The sequence below is a fragment of the Rattus norvegicus genome, chromosome 1 (assembly GCF_021556685.1).
Source record: "Rattus norvegicus strain SHRSP/BbbUtx chromosome 1, alternate assembly SHRSP_T2T, whole genome shotgun sequence".
In the NCBI taxonomy this organism is placed as follows: Eukaryota; Metazoa; Chordata; class Mammalia; order Rodentia; family Muridae; genus Rattus; species Rattus norvegicus.
Window position 1 is genome coordinate 131,347,054 of NC_141534.1, and position 7,088 is coordinate 131,354,141.

Genomic DNA, 7,088 nt, shown 5'->3' on the forward strand with positions numbered 1-7,088 from the left:
GAGAGAGAGAGAGAGAGAGAGAGAGAGATCAGCAACAAATATAAGGATATTCATTTACGGGGCTGGGGATTTAGCTCAGTGGTAGAGCGCTTATCTAGGAAACGCAAGGCCCTGGGTTCGGTCCCCAGCTCCGAAAAAAAGAAACCAAAAAAAAAAAAAAAAAAGGATATTCATTTACATGGCCCAGGAAAAAAAGAATCTCTATAAAATACAGGCCTCCATCATTTTTCAAATAATTTTTGAAATAATCGAAATAAACTTTAAGACAGTTTAACGTCTGTGTAGACACCCTCTTATTCAGAACACACTGTTCCAAGTAACTCTCAATTTTCTTTTCTTTTCAGATATTATAAGCCTCTGAAGTCACTGTACATGTCACCCAAGAACATACAGTGTTGAGAAATAACGGAGCTTATTAAAGAAGCAATCTACCCAAACCGTTTTGAATATTGAAATTCTATATGAAACGCAACCCAAGTTAAATATCTCAGTGCCAAGCTATTTCTCTGGGGGGGGGGGGGAGGGATCTCTGTTAAGCCCCATACATTCTAAAGCAGGGGGGTAAAGAAGAGTGTGCCCAGCTTAATGTTAGGTGGGGCAGCCTTTACCAGTCACAGGAAGAAGAGGATATGGAGAAACCAGCGCTGTGGTTGCCCCTCGGTGAATACTGTGAGGACATTGCTGGAGTTCAGACCTCTAATTCCGTGGATGTCCGGTGTTGAAGCATGTCCGTCCCCAGAATGGAGCTAAAGCATGTTGTGGGGCTTTAAGAAGTGGAGCCCGCTGAGAGGTCTTCAGGATTATTCGAAGCATGCCCTCCCTCTGCCCCTCCTTTACTTACTGGCCATGAAGTGAGGGATTCTGTTCACTGTGCTCCAAGCAACGCCTAACTGACTGTGACCTCAAGAACCAAGCAAAACAAACGTTCCAAAGAGGATCATTTCGGACATCTGCTCCCGCTACAGAAAGCTAACGTCCCCAAACCCATTCAGTGGTGTTCCTGGGGACATCCAAACGCTGGCTAACTTCAATCACACCCAGCCAGGAAACAGGCAGAGGGGATGCTGAAATGAGAGAAAGCCTTATGGTTTGTGTAGCCTCAAAAGGTGTTGAAGCAGCAGCCAGCAGCCCTGTGCTCCTACCCCTGCCCCCTCCCCCTGAGCCCTTGCCTCCACCCTCACAGCTGTCAGACAGACAGCTCCCCCTGTGTGACAAACAGAAAATTAGAGGGAACAGAGCTTCTGACTCTTTGAGAATTCCCCCCCCCCCTGAGGAATAACAGGAGCAGTGAAAGCTCAAGAGGTACATAGTGAAAGTCTGTTGGCTTTTCACCTTTGTCCCACATTCCTAATGTCCATGTGTCCTGAGGACACACACACACACACACACACACACACACACACACACACACACACACAGTCTTTCCTTCCTCTTCCTCTTAGCACTGCCCTGTTCCATTTTGACTCTTCTGTCCAAAGTGACTGCTCTGTCCCCTTGCTCCTTGTCTTGGGGCTTTTCCATTGTTCCTTGCCGGGCAGAACTCATGGTTCCACTGTCTCAGTTGATCACCTGAACTTTCTCTTGAAAGCCTGGATTGTTCTGAGACTCTGTTGTTGTTGGCTCTTTGCATCTACCTTTCTGGATTCCTTACTTTCCTTGGCCCTGGGTAGCATGCAAGTCTTGGTGCTTGGCTTATGTACATTGATATTAGCAATGATAATTTGGGGCCTAATTCTGTTGTAAATATTGCCCTCGGGCTTTTGATTTTTGCCTCCTATTTCTCTGTATAAATGAGGATCTGGAGAAATTAAAGAGTTGTATCTCAGGCTAGAGAAAAAGCTCAGTGATAGTGTATTGCTGTCCCCAATTAGGTGGCAGTAGTCCTTGCTACCCATGCCAACATTCTGGGTTCTCTCTCTCTCTCTCTCTCTCTCTCTCTCTCTCTCTCTCTCTCTCTCTCTCTCTCTTTCTCACACACACACACACACACACACACACACACACACACACACGGCCTTATATTTAATATGCCTTAAATAGCTCAATGGCTGAGCCACTTCCAAACCTCCGTGTGGCTAATACACACCCATCTGATATTCCTGAGTAATTACCAAAATCTATATCCCATCTTCATTGCCCTAGACCCAGTTGGAAGACTCCCTGAGGCTGCTCTTCCCCAGCTCTTATGCGTTGGCTGTCTCTCTGTCCTGCACCTCTCAGGTGTGATGCTCCCTTTCCATCCCTGGCATGACAGCTATCTTCTACCTGCTCCTTCCTCAGCCCCTTGCCCAGGGAGTCCTAAAATCCCGCCTCTGTCTCCCTGCCAAGCCATTGGCCGCCAGCAATTTTATTTACCAATCAAAACCAACTGGGGGCAGGGTCCCTCAGTGTCTGACAGGGGATGTGTGGATTCTTGTGCAATCTGGGGGACCAGATGAACACAATATAAGCAGCATTAGACCAAATTCACAAGAGTAATGAGCACGTACAGTTATTCCAGAGGACCTAGTCTTGATTCACAGCACCCACATGACAGCTCACAACTGTCTATAATTCCAGTTCCAGGGCATCTGATGGCCTCTTCCACCTTCTATAGGCACTAGACACATGTGTGGTACATAGCCTTACATATATGGAAGAGAAAATCCATACAGGTAAAATGAAAACAATACCCTTCTATGTGGAGAATAGCTGTCTCTTGTGCAGGGTCTTCTATACTCACTGGAACAGTCCTTGGTTGATAACCAGGTAGGTTGGATCAGAGCTTTGTCATCACAGTCAATACACAGTACACAAGTGTGGGCGAATCTGTACCCCTGCACGAGTGTGAGTTTATCTGTCAGAGTGACGCTATGTTCAAAGGAATGTGCATGTTCAAAATGCCTCCCTCGGGTTCTTACTTTTTCCCTAGTGTCATACAGGAGATGACTGCCATAAAAATACTGCTGGCAAACAAACCCTCCTGACCTGTCCCCTACTCCTGTCACTGCATGAGGCTTCCCCTCTACTTGCTCTCCCAGACTTGCCCACCTGGAGTGAAGTCAGCTTAAAACTCAGCAATTCTCCCTTTGGAGATTTCAGCCCAGACATGGCTGTCTTAGTTAGGGTTTTACTACCGTGAACAGACACCATGACCAAGGCAACTCTTATAAGGACAATGTTTCATTGGGGCTGATTTACAGGTTCAGAGATTCCGTCCATCATCATCAAGGTGGGAACATGACAGTGTCCAGGCAGGGATGGTACAGGAGGAGCTGAGAGTTCTACACCTTCATCTGACAGCCTCTAGGAGAAGACTTGCTTCCAGGCAGTGGAGAAGGGTCTTAAAGCCCACACCCACAGTGACGAATTCCTCCAAGAAGACCACACCTACTCCAACAAGACCACACCTCCTAATAGTGCCACTCCCTGGGCCAAACATATTCAAACCATCACAATGACCTCTTTGGAGCTCTGGAAAAAGAAAGGACAAGAATTGACAGAGTGTGCATGTATGCAGGGTGTGTGTGTCTGTGTGTGTGTGTGTGTGTGTGTCTGTGTGAGAGAGATGTGGGAGGGTATGACGTGTGTGTTGGTAAGTGTGGAGTGTAGTGTGTGTGACTGTGCATGTTTGTGTGTGTGTACATGTGCATGTGTGAGAGAGAGAGAAAGAGAGAGAGAGAGAGAGAGAGAGAGAGAGAGAGAGAGAGAGCATAAGACAAAGGTCAACCCCCAGTGTCTTTATTCCCCTGGGTTTTTTGAGGCAGTGTCTCTTACTAGGACCTGGAGGTTACCAACTAGGTTAGGTCCAATGAGTCTCCTGGATCTTTGTATCTGTGCTTACCCAGTCTGAGATCACAAACATGCCCTCCCTCCCCTCACACTTGATTTTTAACTTTACTTGAGTTCTGGTTGTTGAACTCAGGTCCTTTTATTTACATGGCAAACACTTTCCTGACTGAACTCTGAACTCATTTGGTCTATTCATTTTCTTTTATCACAACAAAAGCTAGCTTCTTACAGAGAAGAGACTTATTTGGCCCACAGTTTTGGAGGTTCATGGGCACAGTGCCTATGTTGGCTCAGCTCTAGTAAAAATCCCATCGCAGCTTCTCAAGTGTCCAGCCCTGTAAGTCAGCCTGACTCTCCCCTTTGGCACACACTGCCCAACCCTCTAGATCTAGGTTGGGTCCCACATCAAATGTCTTGGCCTATCCGGCAACCCGTACCTGTACTTCAACCAGCACTTAGACACCTATCAGGACCTGTTCTGTCTGCTCCCCAAGCCAAATTGAAGCTTTACACCCAGCCAGATCCACCACCACACTCCTGGCTTGGACCATGTTACACATCCTGCTCTGTACACCTGGCTTCATCCTACCTAAACTATTTCCAACTTCTTGACCAAATCTGCCCTTACACCCTCTATTCTGCTCTAACCTGCTCTGTTTGTATCAAACATAGAACTAACAAAAGAGGTCCACACACTCAAATCTCACTGCAAAAGTACAAACAATATGAAAGATCAGGCCATGATGTCATCTCCAAAACCTACCAGTCCTGTAAAATGTTTGTCAAATGAGAAATACCTGGACAATCCCAAGTAAATGGACACAGAGTTCAAAAGAACAATCATAAATTTCATCAAAGAATTCAAAAAGTTTAGAAAGGACAAAAACAAGAAGAAGAAAGAAGGAGGAGGGGGAGAAGAAGAAGAAGAAGAAGAAGAAGAAGAAGAAGAAGAAGAAGAAGAAGAAGAAGAAGAAGAAGAAGAAGAAGAAGAAGAAGAAGGAAAAGAAGAAGAAGAAGAAAGAAGAGGAGGAGGAGGAGCAGCAACAACAACAACAAAGAAAGAAAAAATGAAGTGAGAAGAGAAAAAAATCTCAATGAAATTAAGAAAAGGAATTGAGGAGGATAAATGCATGAATGATACCAAAGGAAACAGAAGCATAATGCTGATGTAAATGATGAAGGCAATTCTGGACTTGGGAAGAGAATTCAATAAAGAAATAGAAACATTGAAAAGGACTCAAGCATGGAGCTGGAAAGATGGCTCAGCGGTTAAGAGCACTGACTGCTCTTCCAAAGGTCCTGAGTTCAAGTCCCAGCAACCACATGGTAGCTCACAACCATCTGTAATGAGATCTGATGCTCTCTTCTGGTGCGTCTGAAGACAGCTGCAGTGTACTCATATAAATAAAAATAAATAAATCTTTTTTAAAAAAAGAAAAGGATTCAAGCTGAAATGAGGATGGAACTGAAAAGCTGGATAGCCCAGTTAGAAAACTCAAAGGAAAGTATCATGAGAAGAACGGAGCAAGCAGACAATGTTATACCAGGACTCAAAGATAGAATAGATCTAAATCAAATAAGCAAGTAATAGAAAAGAAAATTTAAGCACAAGAAAACAACATATTGGAAATGTAGGACACCATGAAAAGGCCAAAGATTAGAATTATACCCATAGATGAGAGAGAATTCCAACTCAATTGCATAAAACAGACCTTCAACAAGATCATTGAAGAAAACTTTCCGAAGTAAGAAAAGACATACTCACACGGGTATAAGAAGTGGAAACTATGGGGGGAGGATGGAAAGGGGAACACCCATACAGAAGAGGAGGGGGAGGGTTAGGGGGATGTTGGCCCGGAAACCGGGAAAGGGAATAACAATCGAAATGTAAATAAGAAATACTCAAGTTAATAAAGATGGAGAAGAAAAAAAAAGAAGTGGAAACTATGAAAGCCATAAGATCAATGCATTACAAGTCCTAAAAGACCATGATGGCTAACCTAGGCTAATATACCCAGCAAAAGTACCTACCATAGTTGAAAGAAAAGAAAATTTTTCTATGATACAAGCAGCTTTTAAATTTTTATATCCATCAAACCAAACCTAAGAAAACACAGCCAAGAGACATTGGAAAAGAATACAAAGACAATGTAAACACCAAGGTCCACTGAGAACACAGACAGCAGTGCCCAAAATCAAGAACATGATGACCTCAATTAACAAACACATTTCAGTAATAACTTGAGATCTTAGTGACCTCAATTCTTCAATCAGGGAACATAGGCAAACTGAATTGGTCAAGAAACAAAGCAGAATATTATCCTAATAGCTGAAAACACAGACTTCAAACTGAAACAAATCAGAAGAGATAAGGAGGGATATTTTATTCTAATCAAGGGAACAGTTAACCAAGAAGACATTACGATTATAAACATATATACACCAAACTCTGGTACACTCAATTTCATTAAAAATGTACTACTGGATTTAAAGACACAGATTAATATCAATCCACTAGCAGGTGATTTCAATACACTTTACTAAGTAAACAGATCAAGTGGACAAAAACTACTTTAGTTGACATCAGACACCAATGGACCTGACAACAAAGAACACACATTCTACTTAGCAGCACATGGAAATCTCTCTAAAACAGGTCACTTCTGAGATTCAAGATAAATCTTTACAAATTCAAAAAGATTAAAGTAACTCAATGTATCCTGTTGGAATACGATACAATAAGCTTAAAATTGACAGAAAAAAAAAGTACATACACAAAATATTAAACAATTCATTACTGAATGAGTCAAAGAAGAAATCAAGAAAAAGATAGAAGCTGCCCTGAACTAAATGAAAATGAAAATATAGCACAAGAACCCCCTGGGGCACGCTAAAAGCAGTGCTACAGGAGAAATCCTTGGCTTTAATTGCCCACATTAAAACTTCAGAAAGAACACAAATAAATGAATTAATGATGGATGCAACTCAGAACTTTGGAAAAACAAAGAAACCCAGATCCACTTGAGAATAAGAGGCAATAAAAATCAGAGCAGAAATTAACATAATAGAAACCAACAGCAAGCAAAGATCGGCGAACCTAAGAGCTGGTTCTTTGAGAAAGTAAACAAGATTGACAGACCCTTGGCCTGGCTAAGCAAAAGGAAGAAAAAGTAAAACAAAATTACCAGAATCAGAAATGAATAAGGGACCGTTACAACAAACACCAAGTATACTCTGGATATTATAAGAGAATACATTTAAAAAAAAAAAAAAAACAAAAACCCTGTACTCTGTTAGGCTGGAAAACCTAAAAGGAA

General features: G+C 42.6%; 1 long non-coding RNA gene across 1 annotated transcript; it reads right to left on the reverse strand.

Moving 5' to 3' along the window:
* Positions 1-229: 229 nt before the first annotated feature.
* On the reverse strand, positions 230-5,519 carry LOC148007706 (uncharacterized). The gene is made up of 3 exons (XR_015646873.1): positions 5,484-5,519; positions 2,723-2,816; positions 230-1,064 (listed from the first exon to the last, which is right to left on the reverse strand). It is a non-coding gene; the product is annotated as an uncharacterized LOC148007706 (long non-coding RNA).
* Between the last annotated feature and the right edge of the window lie 1,569 nt (positions 5,520-7,088).